We start from the raw sequence: 11,055 nt of genomic DNA on the forward strand, positions 1-11,055 counted from the left end.
AGTGCTGAGGGGGTTGCTTAACTTACTGTGCCACAGTGCCAGCCCCAGGCATGTCTTGTCTCTCTAACTCCATGTTCGTTTCCTAGAGGGTCAGCGTTAAGTTAGTGCTTGCTTTGGTCTCCTGTAGCTCTGGTCCTGAGCTTACCGCAGGCATTTCCTGAGACTTGGGATTTTCTTGAAAAAAGTATTCTACATTTTACTGGGGCTTAACAAGTGATAAAAATAAAAATAGAAATGATGTAATTTCTTTGTCCTATAAGATAATCTTTTCAGGGCCCACAGCATCCACTGCATTTAAGCAATTTCCTCCTACTGAGATAAAGGGAAAGGTTTAGAGATATGGTCTCCTATTTAGAAAGCCTGGTTTTCGAAGTGACTGATGGCAGTTCTAGGACTTCCATAAAGGAAGGATGTAGGATCACAAATTTGGCTGGGAAAGGTGTTAAAGGTTTTATCTTAAGGCTGTAATTACCCAGCCAGTCCATTGCTTTCTGTTAGTGTCTGCTCTTTGTTTGGTTTGACTTTGGAAACTGCAGGGCACAGAGTTCCAAAGACTTCCATGAGAAAAGTAGTGTGCAATGACAGCTCCACTAGAAGTGTTTTTTTTTAAGGTTTATTTATTTATTTGAAAGTCAGAGTTACACAGAGAGAGAAGGAGAGACAGAGAGAGAGAGAGAGAGGTCTTCCATCTGCTACTTCGCTCCTCAATTGGCTGCAACGGCTGGAGCTGCGCTGCTCTGAAGCCAGGAGCCAGGAGCTTCTTCCGAGTCTCCCACATGGGTGCAGGGGCCCAAGAACTTGGGCCATCTTCTACTGCCTTCCCAGGCCATAGCAGAGAGCTGGATCAGAAGTGGAGCAGCCGGGACTTGAACTAGCACCCATATGGGATGCCAGAACTACAGGCAGCGGCTTTACTCGCTATGCCACAGTGCAACACAAGACCTCAGCCTGTGTTGGGGACCCGTTTCCAGGTGATACACTCACATGGGCATGGGCAAGAGGCCTCGCTTCCTCTTACTATGAACCTTCAGGAGACATACCAGGGGCTTCTTCCGGAGACGGGACTAGGAGAGGGAACTAGAATACTTGCTAACATATATTAATGACTGTGATCACCTCTGTTTGACCCTACTTCGTAGTACTGCACTAAAGGGAATAAAACAATCAGAAATGCAAGAGCAAAGCTAAACTGTTCTCTGTGTCTCTTTCAATGAATTTCCTGAGGGACTAATTTTTCTTAGAAATACATTGTCTCTTTTACATTCAGATGGGGCCTGTGTGCATGGCCTAGAGCAGACAATACAGGAAAATGAGGCTTTTCTCTCAAATATATGATCAGTCTGTCTCTGCCTTGGCTCTTGAGTCTCTACTCACGACAGCACGAAAGGCAGGACATGAGCCTTACCAATGCACAGGAGATCTGAAGCAGCCCCTCACTGCCCAGTGGTGAGCGGGCATGGAGCAGGTGTTCAGTCCAAACCCTTGTGCTGTGCTGCGTGCCTCCCAGCCTCCCTGCCCCAGGTTAGCTCAGCATTTCAGCAATACTCAGTGACCCATTAGAATGTTAACCCCTCCTCATCATTACGTATTAGTCCAGCCTTGACAGTGATGGACTCGTCCCCAGGGAAGCGGCAGCATTGTCCCTGCTGGGAATGCTCACTGGCCCTGCCTCACCAATTGCAAAGCGCCAACAGTCTCCCTTTGGGAACTGCAGCTGAGAACTCCTGGAGGCTCTGTTCCCATTCCACTTGGCCTGTACTTCAGAAAGGCCCAGGAATGTTGGACGGATTCCACAACTTTCAAGTCATGACTTTTGCACTTAAATAGGAAAAGCAAACTTCAAATCAGTTTCTCCTATACTCCTATCCAACAGGCTTCTGCCATTAGGGTGCAGGCTATTTCCCCTATGTAGCAAGCAAGCAATGCTCAATGTTCCTCTAATTCAATTTTGTGCTGCCACCATCCACCTGGACAGTGGATCCCATGGGTTGAGGGCTCATCCCAAGACTGCCCTCCCCTCCCCCTCCCCATTTGCCTTCAGATGCCATTTGCAAGTCCAGGTTGTTTTCTGTGCTTCTAACCAATGGGATCTAAACTAGGGATCCCAGAACCCTCTCCTTGAGTTTGATTTGCTACAATAGCTCATGGAGCTCAGGGTATAGATGAAAAGAGGCATAGGGCAAGGCAGCCGGGAATGGGTACAGAGTCCCCTTGTGTTTTCTGGATGTGCCACCATCCAGGGTCCTCCGTGTGTTTAGTTACCCATACGTTCTCCAAATGCTGTCCTTTTGGAGGCTTCGTTGCACAGGGCTGATTGATTAAACCATTGGCCACTGGTGATCAACTTCTTTTAGCTCCTTCCCTGGAGGTTGGCGGCTGGTGATACGGGGAAACTAGGCAGGAAGTTAGATAGACATAGGTGATCTGGAATTTTTGCCATCCTTGCATTGTAACTGCATCCCATCACTTGTCAATCTAATATGCCCACCTTCTCAGAACACACCTGTATCTCATCTGGGACCAGGGAGGGCCACATGGAAGTCAAACTCCACGTGGAAGTGCCTTAAAAGTCCCAGAATGGGGGCTGGCGCCGTGGCTTACTAGGGTAATCCTCCGCCTGTGGCGTCAGCATCCGATATGGGCACCGGGTTCCAGTCCCGGTTGCTCCTCTTCCAGTCCAGCTCTCTGCTGTGGCCTGGAAAGGCAGCGAGGATGGCCCAAGTGCTTGGGCCCCTGCACCTGGGTGGGAGACCAGGAAGAAGCTCCTGGCTCCTGGCTTTTGATCGCTGCAGCGCCAGCTGTAGAGGCCATTTGGGGAGTGAACCAACGGAAGGAAGACCTTTCTCTTTGTCTCTCTCTTTCACTGTCTATAACTCTACCTTTAAAAAAAAAAAAAAGTCTCAGAATGCTTTGTGCATGCTAAGACCCCACCCTCTTTGTTTGTTCAACTAAGCCAACACCCTCTACCATGATGATAGCCAGGGGGAGGCCTTCCCTTGACCATGCTTGAGGGACCTCCCTTGGTCCTCTCTGCCTCTCTCTCCTCATATGTAACCCTTTGGCCCACTTATGGTGGGTATTTCTCCATGTGGGGTGGTCCATGCTCACGTGTGAATGGATGTTCACTCTCCCACTTTTTATAACATCCTGCTCTCCCTTTTACGCTCTATATGTACTTCTGGTTTGAATTCTTATCCCTGTGGGGGAAAGAACCCAGATTAATGATGAAAACAGTTAGGCTTGCATCACCAGGGCTGAAAGCCTCAAGTCTCTGATTCCCCTTGGTCATCATGTAACCAGTCCCATTCTGCAGCTGTCTTGGAGACCCCAGCCATTCATTAACTCATTAGCATACATAGAAATTCCAAGGATTTTAGGAGTTACATGCCAGGAATGGGGATGAATACCAAATAGGTATTTCACAATGTCACACATGATATTCAACAATGGAAATGGCTAAAGTTGGCGAAGAGCGTCTTCCTCAAAACCAAGTTCCTCCTCTGGGTTCCCTATGAGGGCTGCTATACATGCACACCTAGGTGCCACCTTGCAGGAAACAGCTCCACTTCCTGGACAAGCATCATGGACCCAGCTTCTCACATTGATCAACACAAGCAACTACTTTCCAGGAAAACCTTCTGGGCTACGGGAACCTCAGATTCTGCTTCTCCAACCTTGTCTGCGTGTTGAACGGTGGATCAACCTTGGGGTTGCTTTGCCCATTGTCCACCTAGGAAGTCACAGTGGCCCATCAATTACCCTGGCTCCCCTTCGGCCCCATCCACCTACAGGGAGCTCCTACGGCACTTATTTTCCCAGCCTGACTGTTGGCACTTGGCATGGTGTTTCTCATTCTCTTAGCTGCTTTGGTCACAATCACCCTGATGGGACAGTCCCCATTGGTCTCCACGGCTCTTTCAGTTTTATTTGGCATCCTAATTCCTGAAGCTCTTTAGTGACCACGTTTCTATATTTTACCAATGCCCACAGGTAGAGGAAAGATTGGGAATATGAAGCAAGAGGACAGAGCCTGGTGAACACAGGCCAGCTCCCAATCAACACTTTTCCCCTGACTGCCAGAGGTCTTCGCACAGGGACAAATCTCAGTTTCCTTGACCAGGCAGTGTTAGGGAGATGCGATGCCCTCCATGGAACTTACTCTCACTGAAAGAAAACCCAACCCCCAGGAGGCTCCGTCCGCCTGGAGCTCCCATCCTACCTCTGCCCCTGGCAAGCAAAGCACTTACCTCATGGACCCTCGGCTTTCTCTTTTTGGAGGATCTGTGTCATGCTAGCCCTTATCTCAACAGAATTACTGGAAGAAGTCGACAAAATTGTTGTGGGAATATGTATCCCAGTTTTTATTCCAAGTTCCCGCCCCTGCGTGAGATAAGGATTTGAATAAGATAAGGCATAAATAACAAGCAGAAATGAGAGTGTGACTTATTTGGAGTGAGAATACATGCGAGTGTGCATGGAGGTGATCCCACGAGGAGAAAAGCTCCCCATGAGAGGGTCAGAGGGATGCCCATGGTGGGAGAAGGCGAGAGAAGGGATCTTCAGGGAGCAAAAAGGCTGTGTGTCCAGCAGTCCCCAGGGGGTGGTGCCCTAATCGAATATACACACAGGGTGGCTCCTCTTCTTGGAGTTCAGCTTCCTCATGCTGTCTTCCGCCTTCCCGGGTCCGGATGAGATGCAGGTGCATCATGGGAACGAGTGGGTATACTGGATGACATGTAAGGGGGTGGAGTTTCGGTACAGGGGTGCGAGATAGAAGATGTGGGAAAATCTCCCATCTCATTTGCTGCTACCTAACTTCCTGCTCAGTTCCTCTATTAGCACTCTGCCCCTTTTCCAGAAGGCTGACCCAGCACAGACACATTGCCAGGACCCCTTGCACGCTGACCTGTCTAAATTCATTTTCCTCTTAGTACTGTCAGCCCTTAAACTGCTGTAAGCTGACCATCAACTGGATGGCAATCATGAGAAAATGTGAATTTTGGAGGCAGGTGTGCATGCCAAGAGAAGTTAATGGAAACCAACCAGGGATTGACACGTTTGGTTATGGATTTTCACTGTTCTGTGTCTGTTCTTGTTGGCTGCTGTCTTTGCTCCCCTTATGTGTGCTGCAACCCCATTTAGTGCACAACTCTGGCTGTTTAATACAGGAATGTCTGGTCCCTGGATATCAACTAGGACACTGGGTACCTGCTTCCCTTCGATGTCAGAGCCAGCCAGTACTCCCCCAAGGGCCTGCCTCCACTCAACTTCCTTCCCCTCCGCCCTAAAACCTTATTCTCCTGAGCCATCTACTTAGTGGAGTCCTTTGTTTACATCAGAGGAGACAGGAGACACCAAGAAAGAACTAGCTTAGCTGTTTTATCCTGGAGACTTGAGTTTAGGGTACAATTTTTCACCCAGGCCCCCACAGTGCCCTAGAAAACCAGTGATGTGTTCCGGGGGTGGGACAGTATGTTGAATGTGTCAGCCCAGCCATGATCGAGGACCCAACCTTTTGCTGCTCCGGAAGTGTTTTGCGGTGGGGTTAATGTCTATAGTGGGTCAGTTGAAATCCTGAAGATGAAAACTGAGCTTTCCTGGGGGAGCAGGTTCTGCCTCAAGCCTGCAGGGTCAGCTTCTAGCTTGAGCTGCCACCCCCTCTGCTTTGACGAAGGTGGCCCTGCTGTCATTTGTTGGAGCCCAGTCCCATCTGGATGGCAAACATGCCCTACGATCCCTACGAACAGTCCCGTCTTAACCCAGTGGATTCCTTACCTGGAGGCAGTGAGCAGGTGGGCCAGACTGTCGCTGTACAGGTGGCAAGATCTGCTGACAGAACCCGGCAGAGGGTTCTGGCTCATAGAAGGGTTTCCTTTCTTGCCAGATCCCAGGTTTTGGGTAAGGTGAGGGATGAACCAGGAGCTGGGGGACAGCGTACCTAATGCCTGGGCATCCTTGGACCTCAGTCTTCTCACCTGCAAAATAGGACAACAAGAAGAGATCATCTACCCTGCAGTGTGGTTGTCAGGCTCCCGGAAGTCAAAGCTTGTCAAAGTGGTGAAGTCTGCGAAGAAAAATACAGAGGTCCATCATTTATTCACAGGGTTATCTTCAACCTTTTCCATCTGTCCAGGAGTAAACCCCACACAGCAAACTGTACAGGAAACAAACAAACAAAATCCAGTTTTCTAAATGGCTGCTAAAAGCCAGGAATCAGATGTCAGCATTTGCACACAGAAACGTGAAGTCTGACCTATAACTTCTCTCTGCTGATTTCCAAGACCCCCAAAAGCTGAAGGAGGGGCCTGGCACTGTGCCCCCATAACCTCCACCTTTACCGTGGCTGGTGAGAGAAAGGACAAGAGAAGGAACCAAAGACAGCGGTCCAACCAGGGGCCCAAACCCTCCTGGGACGTTTCTCTGTTCATTCCTTGCCTTTTGCATTTAGCCCGACACAGGCTGTGTCATGCCTTGATGTTCCGGTAGGAACAGACCAAGTCACTCCCTGTCCTGAATCTGTTACTTTGCAGCCGGGCCACACAGCCCTGGAAGCACTGCCCACAGGTGGCTACCCACGCATGCGTATTCAGCTGACACCCGTTCTGGGGCAGCCGGGAAATGAGAACGTCCATCGAGGGCGCTTGGGATCATGCCTTCACCCTGCTCTGCTCAGCTGCGCTGCTTCTCTCCAGAGCAAGCCGGATGCTCCCAGAGCAATGAGGGCTCTGTCCAGAGCACCCCGTACCCAGAGGGGCCATCTTGGCTTCCACTTAGGGCTGCTTTCCCCCACCTCGCAGCTTCTTTTTAGCTGGGAGGGGGCGAGAATGCAAACCTTTCTTCCTGTTCTCACAGCGATAGCGTGGAGAAGGCCTGTGAGCCCTCGTTGTGCGAGGGAGGAGACCGCAGAGGCTGCAGTGTGGTCATGGAAGGCAGCGGGCATGCCAGCAAAAAGCTCAGGCTGGCGCCGGGGCTCACTAGGCTAATCCTCCGCCTGGGGCGTCGGCACCCCGGGTTCTAGTCCCGGTTGGGGAGCCGGATTCTGTCCCGGTTGGGGCGCCAGATTCTGTCCCGGTTTCTTTTCTTCCAGGCCAGCTCTCTGCTGTGGCCTGGGAGGGCAGTGGAGGATGGCCCAAGTCCTTGGGCCCTGCACCCCATGGGAGACCAGGAGAAGCACCTGGCTCCTGGCTTCGGATCGCACGCCAGCCTTAGCGGCCATTTGGGGAGTGAACCTATGGAAGGAAGAACTTTCTCTCTGTCTCTCTCTCTCACTGTCTTAACTCTGCCTGTCAAACACACACACACACACAAACAAACAAACAAACACTCAGGTCTCTTCCCTGCTTCTGTGAGATGTAACTTCAGGGACCTCTGTCCCCCCCGCCCCTTGCAAGTGACCGGAACTCCCTCTGCCTATTTGCCTCCAGGAACCAAATAAGAACAAGTAAAGCCGGGTGAGAGGACAGGGCCTGGTGTAGGGTAGAGGAGCCTGCACCTCAGTGGCCCGCCCCACCCTTGCTCACACATGAGCATGCGGGGCCAGTGCTGGCTCATAGCCAGGGCCACTGCTGAGAGTAAAACCTGCACGCTCAGGTGCCCATGGTCTTCAGGTCTTATTGTCGCCCTTCCCCAAGACAACAGGTGTGGGGCTATTAGGGCACAGTGAGTCAAGCATTGTCTATGACACTGGCCTCCCCTATGGGCACCGGTTTGAGTCCCAGCTGCTCCACTTCAGATCCAGCTCTCTGCTAACGTGCCTGGGAAAGCAAAAGAAGATAGCCCAGGTGCTTGGGCCCCTGCCACCCATGTAGGAGACCTGGATGAAGCTCCTGGCTTTGGCCTGGCCCAGTCCTAGTTGTTGTAGCCATTTGGGGAGTGAACCAGTGGATGGATGATCTCTCATCTCTCCCTCCCTCTCTCTCTCTCTCTCTCTCCCTCTCTAACTCTACTTTTCAAATGAATGCTAAAAAAAAAAAAAAAACCACCTGTTGGGGGCATTCGCCCATTGCCTTTTCTCATCAAGAACCTCAGGTAGAGGGTTCAGGAGAGTCCAATAAAAATTCACTTGAATTTGAAAAGTGGCATCCATAATCTTCATCCTTGAGCTGGTACCTCTGCTGCCCCACCCCCATGACCTCACCCCAGGTTGGGGCTGGATGGGGAGGTCTGTTTCTCAGAGGAGTGACCTTTGGGTTCCTGAGAGCTTGGGTGTGGCTGTGTTATCTGCTGTGCCAGGTGTGGCCAAAAAGGGATGCCACAGAGATGACACAAGCCCAGATGAATGACCTGGCTCTGGCCTGGGTTGGTCACCTCCCAGCTGCCAAGCTGTGTGATGCTGGACCTCTCATTAGCCTGTCAGGGCCTCTTCTCTCCCCAACTAGGAAATGAGGAGCTCAGACCCAATTTTGGGGTCTGAAAACCAATTTTTTTAAAAATTGTTTTACCAGTGGAGCCTTTTCTTGGAAGTGAACCAGCAGCAGAGCCCCAGGATACAAAAAGGACAGCAGTTGAACCTGCCTGGGTGGGTGGGGATCCAGTGGCCCAGAGTGTAATCTGGCCATAGAGGATGTATTGTTGGGGGCTTCACTTTCACAACAGCGCCCTGAGCTCCCCCAGGTCTGCATCTGTGTTCCCTCCATCAGCAGTGCTGAGCTGTCCTGGAGATTTGGGCTGGTCCAAACCCAGCCAGCACCCATTCACTGGCTCTGGCTGTGTGTGGCAGTGGGGAGAGGCAGCAGGCAAGCATACCTGAGAGGTGTTGATGTGGTTGCAGGCTTTCCAGACTGGTGGACCCCGTGGGGTGACCAGCTTTCCGCTTTACCAAGACAGGCATCAAGACAGACATTTTGCACTACTGTAATCACCTCTGATTCTTCATAGAAAAGGTACGGTAACAATAATGAGATGGCCTGGCGCTGGGGACTACTGCTGGAGAGCACACATTCCACTTGACCTTGCCAACTGTCTGTTCCCACAAGGGAGCCTGGCCGCAGGCTGACCTTTGTCTGTGGTCTGCCTCCTGGCAACCCTCAGGCTGCCGGGCTGTGACACATCTGAGCCAGGGGTGTTGTCCCTTTCGGCAGTGCTGATCCCTTGTTTGGTCCCAAGTCCGCTCTGGACTTTAATAGAACCTGACAACTGTGTCTTGACCTCTGGAACCAAAGAGGCCCCAGGTAAAAGTAAACAAAACCGAGTTGAACCCTGCAACATGGAGCATGTCCAGGAGGAAAGGGACCAAAGAGAAGCAGCCTGGTTGGTCTCTGTGCTCGCTGTCATGGAGGCAAAGCTAGGAAAGCCAGCGGCACAGGTGTATGGACTGGGTCCTTCCACGCCATGGTGTGAGCTCACTGGTGGGAAGAATTCCTTAAGTACAGCTGTGGAGAGGGTGTGTGTGCACCAGAAAAGGCTGTTTATAGTAGAAATGTGCAATAGTTCTTGAAAGATGAAGGAGTTTCCCAGGCTCGGTGGAAGGGACACCCAGAGGGGTCAGAGCAAGTGGTGGCACAAGAGACTGACAAAGCCAGGAACTTGGAGGAACATTGCCCTATCTTCCTTTCAAGTAGATCATTTCCTTTAAAGTGCAGTGAAGAGACCACCAATAAATACCCTGTCCACAAGGCCCTTAAACCTAAGTTCATGCCAATTTGCTGCCAGAGACCGCAGGATTTTTTGGCCACCCGCACTTTGCAAATGACAGGGTCATCATGGTGAGATGACAGTGGAGACGCAGGTTAGAACCAGGAGACTCAAAAGCCCCCCTGGGAGGTGACCACTTTGGGGGAGGTGCCTAAGGTAGGGAGAACTCTTGGTTATGGTGTCTGTACAGCTGCCCGCGGAGATTGTAGGGAGCTGGGGCTCTTAGGGGAGCAGGGTGGAGGTAAGATTGAGTCCAGGACGCGTTCGGAAGCAGCTGGCCTGCTTTCTAGGCTGTGCAGCCCTCATGCCCACAGGGCATCTCACGGGCCCTGCAAAAGGACAAGAGTAACCCCAAAGGCGCTGACCCCATTCCCTAGAAGAAAGAGGTTTAGGAAGGGCTGAAAGACAAGCAGGTAAACACATCCTGTTTGTAGACAAAGAAAGACAACGGAAGACTGGACGAATTTGGGGTGTTGGAGCAGGAGCTGGGGTGGGCCATGAAGAGAGTGGGGAGGGTGTTCTGGGTGGAGCGAGGGAATTGAACGAATGAAAGCACATGAAGGAGGAGAGAGGAATGTCTTTCCAGCCCCCTTTTGGGCTCATAAAGGGTACGCGCCTATGAGCAGCCTGATTTTGGCAGGCGTCTTCCCGCTGTACATCTGCTCCCCGCCCCTTCCAGATCAAGCTGGTCTCATGCCAAAGCAGGGGGCCGGATCCGCACACACAGACTTGTTAGAGATGCCCATGGAGCAGCAGGGTTGTCTGGGCAGATGCACCGCCCATCAGACTTCACGATGGCCCCCTGGCCCACACATTAGCGCTGAGGTGACGGCAGGGATGAAGAGGTTTTAGGAATTGAATTGTGCCCCCTCCCAGCCCCGGCATGATAAAGTCCCCCCCCCCCCCCACGCCCCGCCAATTACCTGCAGATGTGACCGTCTTTAGAAACGGGCTTTTCAGAGACGATCAAGTCAGGCTGAGGTTATTGGGGTGGGCTCCGATCTGATGTGACCGCCGTTCCTAGGTAAACAGGAAATTTGGACACAGACACATCGACAGCGGAGGTGTGAAGGCACAGGAAATGCCATCTGCAAGTCTGAGGCTACTAGAAGCCAGGAGAACAATCTGGAACAGCCTCTTCCTCTGGTGCTCAGAAGAAGTCCACTCTGCTGGCACATGGGAGTCCGAAGTGTAAGACAACACAGTTCTGTTGTGTCAGCCACTCTGTTGCCAATGCCTTGATCACGGCTGCCCTGGTAAATGAATACAGGGTGTGACCTCCAGGTTGACGATCAGTACAAATGCTCAGGGTTGAGAAATAGATGCTGCAGGCCAGCGTCGTGGCTCACTAGGCTAATCCTCTGCCTTGAGGCGCCGGCACACCAGGTTCTAGTCCCGGTCGGGGCGCCAGATTCTGTCCCG

General features: G+C 51.7%; 1 long non-coding RNA gene across 1 annotated transcript; it reads right to left on the reverse strand.

Moving 5' to 3' along the window:
* Positions 1–2,870: 2,870 nt before the first annotated feature.
* Positions 2,871–10,846, reverse strand: LOC103345809 (uncharacterized). The gene is made up of 3 exons (XR_515552.4): positions 10,557–10,846; positions 5,776–5,975; positions 2,871–4,725 (listed from the first exon to the last, which is right to left on the reverse strand). It is a non-coding gene; the product is annotated as an uncharacterized lncRNA (long non-coding RNA).
* Positions 10,847–11,055: the final 209 nt, after the last annotated feature.

The sequence above is a fragment of the Oryctolagus cuniculus genome, chromosome 13, assembly GCF_964237555.1.
Source record: "Oryctolagus cuniculus chromosome 13, mOryCun1.1, whole genome shotgun sequence".
NCBI lineage: Eukaryota > Metazoa > Chordata > Mammalia > Lagomorpha > Leporidae > Oryctolagus > Oryctolagus cuniculus.